At 46.5% G+C, this 11,707-nt stretch overlaps 1 pseudogene; it reads right to left on the bottom strand.

Moving 5' to 3' along the window:
• Window positions 1-403: 403 nt before the first annotated feature.
• On the bottom strand, window positions 404-3,386 carry LOC112835003 (small ribosomal subunit protein eS24 pseudogene; annotated as a pseudogene).
• Between the last annotated feature and the right edge of the window lie 8,321 nt (window positions 3,387-11,707).

The following is an 11,707-nucleotide window of genomic DNA, read 5'->3' as shown; positions in this document are numbered from 1 at the left end:
CCTGTTCTAATCTGAGATCATAAATGTTTATATCTATATTTTTTTTCTAAGAGGTTTTTTTTCCCACATAAAAGCTTAGTTTTTGTTTGGTGGGTTGTTTTTTTTTTTTAAGATTTTATTTATTTTAGAGAGAGAAAGCATGAGCAGGGGGAGGGGGAGGGGGGCAGAGGGGAAGGGAGAGGGACAAGCAGAGTCCATGCTGAGTTCTAAGCCAGACATGGGGCTTGAACTCATGATCCTGAGATCATGACCTGAGCCGAAACCAAGAGTCGGCTGCTTAACCAACTGAGCTACCCAGGCGCCCCAAAAGTTCTTAGTTTTTTAACCCTCTCATGAAAAATCTCAGTCACCACAGATAAAGTCACTGCAGAATCTTTACTCCTTTTGTTGTCCAATCTCCCACTCACTTGTTGCCAGCGCCAACACTGGCTTTTGCAGTCTCCCTGACTTTGTTCCATTCTTGCGTTCCCTTCCCTGTTTCCGTGAGGTATTTTTCCTCTCATGCAGGCCATGTCTCGCAAGCCTATGTTTAGGTTCATTTTTCTTTGCATAATCCAAGGAATCCTAAATCATGCCAAAGCCAGTTGTCTTGCCACTCCTAAAATGGTTCTGGATCCAAATACAAAGATGACATCTGGTGTGGTCTTGTACATTTCCGCTAGTTTTTCCCAAAAATCTGTCTTAGGTACTGTTGCCTTTCTGGGGTGAAGAACATCAATTACCATCTGTTTCTACTGATGTAGTTGGTCAGTCATGAACTTCCTGGTCTGGAGAGTTACTGTGTCATTGATGATGGTGGCCAAGCTTCAAGCAGCCAGGCAGGAAAAGAGAGCTTTCTAAGAGTTTTATCGTTTGAGTTTTAACATTTAGGTCTAGGATCCATTTGAGTTAATTTTGACATGTGTATGGTTTGAGGAAGGAACCTTTTGTATATGAATATCCAGTTGCTAAAAAGACTATTCTTTCCCCATTAAATTGTCTTGGCAGCCTTGTTGAAAATCTATGGACTATAAATATGAAGTTTATTTTTGGACTCTCAATTCTCTCTCATTGGTCTGTATGTCTAGTCTTATACCAATACCACACTTTCTTGATACTGTAGCCTTGTAGTAAATTTGAAATGCACAAGTCCCCCACTTTGTTCTGCTTTGACTATTGTTGGTCCCTGGCATTTTCATATGAATTTCAAGATCAGCTTATCAATTTCAACCAAAAAGGCACTTGGGATTGTATAGAGATTGTACTGAGTCTGTAGGTTAGATAGGGAGTATTGCCATCTTAAAAATATTAAGTCTTTGGAGCACCTGAGTGGCTCAGTCAGTTAAGGGTCCAAGTTGGTTTCGGCTCAGGTCATCTCGTGGTCGTAAGATTGAGCCCTGCGTCGAGCTCTGTGCTCAATGCAGAGTCTGCTTCAGATTCTCTCTCCCTCTCCCTCCCTCCTTTGTCCCTTGCCCTGCTCGGGCTCTCTATTTCTCAAATAAATAAATAAAATATTTTAAAAAATAATTGTCTTCAAAAAAATATTGTCTTCTTTATTTATTTAGGTTTTCTTTAATTTCTTTCAATAATGTCTTAAAGTTTTTGATGTTCAAAGCTTATACTTCTTTAAATTTATTCCTGTTTTATTTTTTGATGCTATTATAAATGTAATTATTTTCTTAATTTCACTTTTGGATTATTTACTGCAAGTGTATACAAGTAAAATTATTTTTTTGTATCTTGCATGTATAGTTTATATTTTTTGGTGTATTGATCTTGTATTTTGTAATTTTGCTGACCTCATTAATTAGTTTTCATTTTTTTTTAAAGATTTTATTTATTTATTTGTCAGAGAGAGAGTGCACAAGCAGGGGGATCGGCAGGCAGAGGAAGAAGCAAGGAGCCCGATGCGGGGCTCCATCCCAGGACGCTGGGATCATGACCTGAGCCAAAGGCAGATGCTTAACCGACGAACCACCCAGGCGCCCCAGTTAGTTTTTATTTTTAGTGCATTCCTGAAGATTTTGCCAATTCACGATTATGTTGTCTGCACACAGATAGTTGGAGGAACGATCACAGGAAACAGTGCATGCATCTGGTAAACAGAGAGCTCTCCCAGATGACAGCTTGTCTCATGCTCCCTTGTTAGGTGCTATTCCCCTCTCGCTACCCCCACTTCCTCTGCAGTGGTCCTCTGCAGGGCCACTGTTAGCATGAGGCTGGCACCGGGCGCAGGGCAGGGGCTCAGCGAGGGTCACCTCCCTGCCTCCCTCCTGCATGCGGCGGAAGGTTTAGTGGTCCACACGGGCAGTTCACTTCCTCTGAGTCAGGTGCTGTGCTTGCCTCCTTTGGAGGAGCGTCTCATTCAGTCAGTGAGTGGGGGCACCACTCTGTGCTCTGCTCTGTGAGCAAGGCCCTTCCACTGCTCTGGAACATCGTGAGCAGCAGGCCCGGGGGGTTGAGGGGGGTGTTGGGGGGACACAACTCCAGGCAGAAGAACCCTCTCAGTCCTAAGCCCTGCCTGAAGGCTGCCAGGCTGAGCTGCGAGGCTCAGCCAGTCCAGGGAGGGCACAAGGGCACAAGTGTGGATTCCGCCCCAGTGGGAGCCCCAAGCCCCCCAATACCTCTCCTGTCCCAGGTAATCACACAGCTGCACACCAACACAGGATTTCTCAGAAATATTATTCCCTAAGTTGAAAAAAAAAAACCCCAATGCTATTATGAGCAGAGTCTGTTGAAAGAAGGGCTAAGAACATTTTGGAGATGCATTGCTGTTAGTCGGTTTTATGGCACATTTGCATTTAAATAGATTCTTTAACTCTTTCTGAACTTCACAATAATACAGCCTTAAAATGCTGACTAATTGGGTGGCGTGTGCTTAATTTTCACTTTAATTTTAACACTGATACATTGCCTTATCGTCGCCATTCCGGCTCAAATGACACTTGCAAATGCAAGTTTTAAATGTTTTCTGTTCTTTTTGGTTAAAAATCAGACAGATCCTGGACCTGCATTACAGAAAAGGTGCTCATCTTGTCAGCTGGTCCAGCTGTCCCAGGTCTGAGCTCTTAGAAGTCAGCCGGTCGTGTCTCCCACCTCCCTATCTTGGCAAGCTGCAGCATTGTGCAGGGGAGCTCTGCCAGGAAGGCTCCCCAAGCCGAGAGCCAGACCTGTCCTTGGCCTCAGCCAGTGGCGTGCTCAGGCTGGCTCGTCCCACCTCTCAAGAGCTGAGGATTACGTTTTTAGGAAATTTGCAAGCCAGTTCCTCAGCAATCATTATTAAAAATTAAATTATGTAAGCTTCTAAGTAAACAAATATATTAAAAATGAAGGTAAAATATACTCAAAACTCATTACTTCATTATGGTTTTATTACTACCTATGTCCTTGAGCTCATTCACATCCATGGTGGAAGGACGATATAATTGTATTCAGTAAGGTTATGCTGGTGGCTTAAAATTGGCCCCAGTGGGAGCATTTATAAACCAGGCCCCCTTTTTTTCAAAGAGGCAGTTGCTAACCATGTACCAGCGTCCCAGTGAGAGCAACTGGCCCAGCCCTGAGCAACTGTGGGTCTTCTTTCTGTCTTGTTTGTCAGCCCTGGGCTGGACAGCCCCAGGTGGCTCTCAGCATTCCAGGGGAGGCTTGGCCAGTGCCAAAGGCCTACGTGATTTCTCTTGATGTAGCCCAAAGCAGCAAATAAAAGCAGCTGAATGAGACTGCTAAGGGGTCTGTCCTGTTCCTTGCACACTCCCTCGCTCTCTGGACTCAGAAAACTCCCCATAGGGATCTCTACCCACTCCTCTCCTTCCTCCTTGGACCCACCCCTCCTAGGAGAGATCTGGGACCTCAGGCCCAGCTGGTGCCCTGATCTGGAGGACATCCCAAGGTTCTGGACTCCCACCTGGATGGCAGGAGCAGCATCTCACCGATTTCTCAGCCTCCAGCCCCTTCTCAGGTCTTCATCTTATGATGCCCCTCCTCTCCTCCAGGACCCACACTGGTTCCCTGCTACCTGCCCCAACCCTCGACAGCTCTCCTCTCTGGCGCTCAGGGACGCACCCTGCCCTGAAGTCCAGTCACAACGCTTAGAAGGAGGGGCTTCAAGAGAGGGAGCATGAAGAACACCTTTGTATATCTTAGTTGGTTAAAAAAGGAACACTCGCCCATTAGAAAATCAGTGAAATGGTCCCAGATGTCAATTGTCAGACTTTTCTACCCTATGGCCTCCTCTCCTCCACTATTGCTCTCCTCTCCTCCCCCCTCCCTTACTAAATCCTGCCCCTGCTCCAGGGCCCACATGAAGGCCACCATTGCCTCCCAATCCTTCTCCCCTTGAAACACAGGATGAGAAATGCGATATTTAAAAGGCAGTTAGAGAAGAGGCACCGTATTGCTACCATGTTCCGGGGTGGGATGCAAGCCCCATGACGCAGGACTTGTCCAAAAGTCCACACCCTCACCTAGGGCCTAAAAGGCCTAAAAGTTGGGATGGAGTAGTTCCCCTTCACCTCAAGTACAGAGAGGGGCTTTAGCAGAGCACTTGAAGAGCTTGATTAGCATTCTGTGTGGTTCGGGGGGCACCATGGATGCATGTGCAGTGCCTACCTGGAAAATGAGCAAGTGAGAGGCAGGCTTGCCCCAGGGTGACATCAAGGCAGAGTGAGCTGAGTTTTAAAGGCTGGCCGGAATTGAGACAAGCCTAGGAGATTAGGGGGGGCATCGAAGGCAGGAGGAGCAGAGCACAAGTGCAGAGGCTCTAGTAGAAGGGGTGTGTTCCAGCCCCAGGGGCCCCCGCAGATGGCTGAAGAGCAGAGGGTCTTGCCAGCAAGAGTGAGAGGCCCTGGAGAAGGTGCCCAGGGCCAGGTCAGCGCCCTGCCTCCTCGGCTATTCTCCCTCCCGCTCGGTCTCCTGTGCCAGCATCCCCCAGGGCCACTTGGTCTCTCCGTGTCCCCTAATCGCTCTAGATTTTAATCCCCCCTGTGCTGTGACAGCTGCCAGTTCAAACGCCACCTCGGGGCTCCTCCTCCTTCACCTCTCCACTCCACATCTCCGATCAACTTTTCAAACACAATACATCCAACTCTGAACTCATAATTTTCCCCTCAAAAGCTGTTCTGTTTTCCTCATCTCTGGCTTACACCACCATCCTTCTAGCCAGAAGTCAGGGGTTTCCTCTGTCCACATAAAATGTATCACCTGGTCACCTGCCTCTCCAGTGGTCACCTAAGTCCAGCCATTTCTCGCCAACTCCAATGTACCCTCTCTATCCCAACAGCCACCATCACCTCGTACCCAGACACCTGGCCTCCAGCTGCCCCCTGAACCCTCTACTCCCCATGGTTTATTCTTTACACAGTAGCCAGAGTGATTTTTCTGAAAATGTAAGTCAAACCGTGTTACTCCATGGCTTAAACCTTCCAGTTGCTTCCCATAGCACCCAGAATTAAAGCTGCAGCTCTCCTCTGGCCTAGAAGGCCCTGTGTCTGGGTCCTTTCCATGCTCCAGGTTCATCACATGCCCTCCCAAGGCCCAAGGGACCCTGTTCTCCTCTGCCCTCACCATGGCACACCTCTCCTGACTTGGGGTTTATGCACACGCTGGTCTTCCCATCGGAAATGCTCTTCCCCAGCTCTCATTCTTCAGGACTCAGCTTAAATCTCTCCTCCCTGGGGACACCTTCCTTGGTCTCCCCACTGCCTTCACAGAGATTTCTTCCCTCTGCCCCCACCTTTTAGGCACCATCCCAGCATTTGGTTTTCTTTACAGCGTGTTGTATTTTGCTTACTTCTCATGCATCCCTACAAGGATCCAGTGGCCGTACAGAGAGCTGTCCTAGGTGCTGGACACTGAGCCAGGAAAACCCTGAGCTCCAGCTCCTTGTCTCCAGGAGTCCAGTCCCACCCCACCCTCATTCTGCCAACAATTCAGGTGCCACTGATGAGTTATCCTCTCCTTCCCAAGGCCCACCTTCCCAACACCCATCAGTGGAGGGCGTTTCCCATCCCTTTCCTAGCAAGCCACCTCACTCTTCCCACCCAGGGCCAAATCTGACCTCGTAGCCTCCAGAAACCCCCCAGCCAAGCTGCCCAGCGAGGTGGCTTCTGAGTTATGGAAGGGGCCTTGTCCGCAGATACCACAGGTTCACCGAATAGTGGGGGCAGAGAAGTGGGGAAGAGGAGAGACAGCAATGTACAACTGGGCTTGGGGCTGTCCTCCTACCTCCCTGCCTAATCTCCTTGATAAGGTTTATGCCATTTTCAAAGAGCTTCCTAAAGCCTTGTTTTCTGTGTTGGACATCTTCCTGGCTTGAGGTCTAGGGTGGGTCTGGATAAACCAAGGCATTTTTGTGAGGTTAAAGAAAGATAGCCTGGAGCACCTGGATGGCTCAGTGGGTAGAGCATGTGACTCTTGATCTTGGAGTTGTGAGTTCAAGCCCCATGTGGGATGTAGACATTACTTAAAAATAAAATTAAAAAAAAAAAAGAAAAGAAAAAGGAAGAAAGTTAACCTTTAGGAGTTTCTTTTGCTTTTGTCTTGTTTTTCTTGTTTTTGTTCACTTCCTATTGTGGAAAATTTCAAACATACACAAAGGTAGAGCTAATTGAATGATAAATCTCTATACATCTCCCTTTGTGCCACTCCTGGTTCATCTTTACCTCACCCTCCAGAGGATTATTTTGAAGCAAATTCCAGAATTCAAAACATTTCACCTGCACATATTCTCATAGTACCTCCGAAAGATAAGGAATCTTTTATGTAAATACAATCCCAAGAATCACATCTAAAAATTTTTGGCAATTTCCTCATAGTATCAAAGACGCAATCAATATTCATCTTTCCCTGGTTGTGTCATAAATGGTTTTATTTTTGTGGTGTGTTTAAATCAGAATCCAAGTAAGGTCCACACTTGGTTATTGGTTGATAAAGCTCATAAATCTCTTTTAATGTATAACTTCCCTTCCAAATTATTTTGCTGTTGTAATGTATTTGTTAAAGAATATGCTTCAGCTGGAGACATTCTCTTTGTCTCTTGCTGTTGCCTCTGCTTCCTGTGAAAGTCTCGGTTCTTCTTTATCTTTCCTGAGAACCAGGCCGGGGAGGGGGCCGGGGGTCTAGATGTGATGCCATCAGTCATTTCACGGCCCTGTTTTGGAGAACACACCCCTTCCTCAGCAGGGCCCAGTGCTCCGGTGGCCTCAGGCCCCTGGGGTCCAGTCTCTCTAGGGCACCCTGGCACCCTTCCTGCCTGCACTGGGGTGGGGCAGCCGGTGGGGTCCGGGGACCTGTCTGTGTCCATCAGAGACCACTGGGAGCACACCTGGTCAAAGTTAGGTTTACGGTCTTGTGGCACTGAGAGAGGCCGAACCCGGAGAAATGTCTCAGTGAGGGTTAGGAAGGACTTAGGGTCTGATGTGGGCCTGGGGGGGGGGTGATGTGGGGGAGAGCTCAGGGAGCAAGTCGTTCCCTCTAGAGTGGGGGCAGTCTGGCGACGAGGAATAATCACATTTCATCTAGGAGTCGCAGGGCATAAAGTGGGCTAACGCTGTCATCAGTGAAGAAGCCTCCGTCATTTGCCTTTGTCAGGAAAGGAGGCGGTCTCTGGACCTTTCTGCAGGTGGGGGCAGTGTTCTGGTGTCTGTCCCTGCTCAGGCCCCACGAGGGTGCTAGGCCAGGGATGGGGCCCAGATCTGCTTGCCCAAGTTCGTGGCCTTCTGCCTCTGCAGTGCTCTCTTGGCCTAGTCCCTTCACCTTTGGGAGCTTATGCCTTTTTTTAAACAATTGTTTTGTCCCCTGACCATCAGTTAGAGGGCTTTGGGGAGGGAGCAGAAGCAGGTGATCCCCCAGCATGTGTGATGGTGGCCCGTAGAGCTTTCGCCTGGGCCCACCCAGCCAGAGAACCGTGCCTCAGTGAGGCCTGCCCTCCATGAGGGGATGCCTGGTACTTAAGTCCAATAAATCCCCTCCTTGTGAAACAACGGAAATGTGTGGACCAGAGGTTGATATTGGAATTCAGAAGGTTCCAGTTCCCTTATTTAATGAGAACTGCATTTTTTTTTTCTCCCGGCACTCCACTTCATCATCTGATTTTGCACCGAGGGCTGTGTCATCACAGGGGAGTCTCCTGGATTCATTTGTTTTCCAAAGTGGATTCCCATGGCTGAATAACTTTGTTTCTTTCTATCTGGAGCAGTAGAAATATTTGCTTCTTAGAAACTGTCAAGGTAGCCAATGGACACTTTAACAAGAACCATACTTCTCATCTGTGAGATCCAGTATTTTTAATTAGCTAGCTGGACAGCTACTTGTCGTCTTTAAGGTATAAATTATTAAAGGCCACGGGAGGGAAAATGTCCATTTAATGCAATGACGTGCTTACACCATTTATATCTCAGTAACTTGGCTTTGCTCAGTTGTACTCCGTAGAGAAATAATGGCAATATTATAAAAGAATCATCACTAGGATGTGATCCCAGGGAGTCAAGAATGTCCCACCACTGTCATAATTACACATCCCTGCTAATGTGTTAAAGGCGCAGGAAATGTCTCTGTGGCTATCACTCAAGAAGCAAGTCAGCACTGGGGATGGAAAGTCTGATTCGGGTTTTGCAAATCCCCAAATGTTTAATGGGGCTCATGGCACATGCATTGAGAAGAAAGTGGGAGATGGCCAGGGCCAGAGCTGCACAAAATGGTCTGAGACAAAATCAATCTATAACCCCTTTCTAAAAAGCTTGTTCCATGGGGTGCCTGGGTGGCTCAGTCGTTAAGCATCTGTCTTCGGCTCAGGTTACGATCCCAGGGTCCTGGGATCGAGTCCTGCTCCGCGGGAAGCCTGCTTCTCCCTCTCCCATGTCCCCTGCTTGTGTTCCCTCTCTTGCTATGTCCCTCTCTGTCAAATAAAATCTTAAAAAAATAAAAAATAAAAATAAAAAGCTTTTTCCTCTCTATATTTTTATTTTTAAAGAGCTGTACTTGTATGTAGGCTGGGATTTGCTACTGGAAACGAATGTAATCTCTGAACATGACATGAGGCAGGCATGTCATTAGAAAGCAACCACGGTCATTAATGGTGGGCACAATATTAACAACAGCACTGCCTGCTGTCATTTATAGGGCAACCCTCGGATGCCACGTACGGCGCACATCTCATCGTCCCCACAGCTCCGTTTAGCCAGTGAGGAAACAAAGCCAAAGAGGCTGGTGATGTTACATAGTTAGGGAGTGATGACGCTCTGGTCAAACCTGGGTCTGACTCAGCTCAGGGTCTCCTCCTCCAGGAAGCCTTCCCTGACCTCCACATACCCTCTATGTAGCACCTGCATCATACCCTGGGACCTGCTATGTGTCTGCCCCCCATGCTAGACTATAAGACCAGCCTGGGAACTTCTTCCTCACTTATTCCCAGCCCTGGCCCAAAGCAGCCTCTGAATAAATTCCTCCAAAATGAACCCTCTGTCAAGTCATGCCCCTCCTTCCTTTGGGGCCAGGCTTTGCCACCTCTCTGTCCCTGTGTGGTCCTCTGAGTCACGCTCACGGGCACCTGGGGTGTGAACTCTGCGAAAGGGGCCATCTCTTACAGATAGAAATAAAGCATGAAGTAACGAGCCTTGGGAATGAGTCTTCTCTAAAAAAGGAACACAACAAGGGAGGAGGGGCAACTGTCGAGAGATAGCCAGCAGACCGTGAGGACAACCGTCTGCAGAGAGACGCATTTTGTAACTGAAGTCTTGCTGGCAGCTCCCTGCAAGGAAGCCAAGGCAGGAAGAAGGGTCTGGGGAGTCCACTGTGAAGGTCAAAAGTTCGTGCAGTTGGAGAAGTGGGGACAGCCCAGGACAAGGGGCCACAGCTCGAGGACTGAGGAGGCACAGAAAGCCTCATTTTAAACTCAGATCCATATTCATACCCCTATTTGAGGATGAAAAAGCATTCAAGAGAAACAGACTCTGTGGGTCTGGAGGGGAATGCCAGGTAGACTAAACAGTGGGTCCTTATATCAGACACTACAGTGAAGTTCGGGGCTCTGAGCTGAGACTGTCTGCATCTGAATGCTGCTGGGCCACTTGCCGGTGTGTCAGATCTTGGACTAGTTGTTAACCTTTATATCATAAAACCAATGCTTAGATTTTCTAGCAGTTAGGTATACATGATTTTTCTGAAAGCAAATTAAACACTCCTGTCACATTGAGTACATTTTGTTCTTTTGATTTCTCACCATTGTATTATTTCAGTTTAATTAAACATGTAACTATCAAAATCATATGATACTATACAACATACTAGAATAAAGCAAAAATATATATTTAAAGATGTTTAGGATAACAGTTAAGAGTCTGGAATTTGGATGCATAATTTTCTAGGTTGACCTGCTTTTAACTATATATATATTGCATGGGAAAATAACTTGTCCTCTGTAAACTTAAATTTCCTTATCAGTAAAATGGCAATAATAATACTTCTGTAGATTAAGTCATGTGTTTACATAATTTATATAATATATAGAGAGTGCCTGATGCCTATAGCACTTAATAAATAACCTACTATTGTTAATGCCATAGTAAATGATCACTAAATGATAACTTAAATCTGTGCCTACATTTTATCTTATGTAGCCACACTGAGTCTCTAGTATTGTGCATAGTGCTGCACATACAGTAAGTGCTTAGCAAATATTTGCTAACTAAAAACTTCAAGAATTTTTGCAATCTAAAAAAATAAAAATTATTGAAATCTATTTCACAGGTCCTGTGCAGAGTTCTTGAGGGAACAAACAATGTATTCCACTTGTCTCTTATAAGAAACTTAGAGTCTAACAATCACAAAATCTGAAAGTATAGGTTACCTACTCTCTTTCCCGAGATCACACAGTGAGGAAGCAGCAAAGCGAGGGGTTCGATCTGGATATTCTGGCACGAGAATCCTTCTTCTAACCACTGTGCTATTCCGTGTCTCAAAAATACTTTTTTGTTAGTATCAAGGTACCTGTTGTAGGTTGAATTGAACTGTTTTCCCAAGAAAGAGCTATTGAAATCCTAACACCTGGTATCTGTTTGTTCTCATTTGGGTGGACTTCCCCCCCACACACGTGTCTAAATATTTCCCATAGACAAGTTCTCAGGTAACTGATTTTGGATTCACCAAATGAACAGGTCCTCTGTGATATCATCACACATGGCCTCGGGTGATGAAAGCAAACCCAGCAAATGAAAATTCTATTTTACCCTAAAATAAATTCTTTCCTTTTAAGAATTGGTTACATTCTGGCTCCAATGTTACCTTTGAAATATTGCTTGCCTTTCTCCTCTGCCCCGCATCCCCCTCCACCATGATCTCTCTCTCTCGGTAGGAAGGAGAAATGACGGGGGAGGAAACACTCTCCTTGTCACTTCTATCCGACCAAGAAGCAAGAACGGGTTGGTGATGTGGAAATGGCAGGACCCAGCGGCATGTCCCCTGGAGACAAAGAAGGATGGGGTCCACGTCACCCTCTGGGTCTTAAGGGACAATTCATGCCAGCAAGGAACTCTGGCTCTGACAAGGAAGTACTGAGCAAATAAAAGCTAGAACTCTCTACAGCTGCCGAAGACCACGTCTGAAAGTGGGGAGGCAGAATGTAGAACTCACAGCCGGACAGCATTTTTGTAAACGAATGGAAGAACACCAGTGGCCATATTACAGAGGTTACTCTGAGTGGAGGGGACAAAAGATGGCTTCTGTTTTGTTTTCA

Source organism: Callorhinus ursinus, unplaced genomic scaffold (assembly GCF_003265705.2).
Source record: "Callorhinus ursinus isolate GAN/ISIS: 27379988/994484 unplaced genomic scaffold, GSC_fseal_2.0 scaffold11, whole genome shotgun sequence".
NCBI lineage: Eukaryota > Metazoa > Chordata > Mammalia > Carnivora > Otariidae > Callorhinus > Callorhinus ursinus.
Note: the sequence above shows the minus strand (reverse complement) of the source record. Positions and strands in the feature narration are given on the sequence as shown.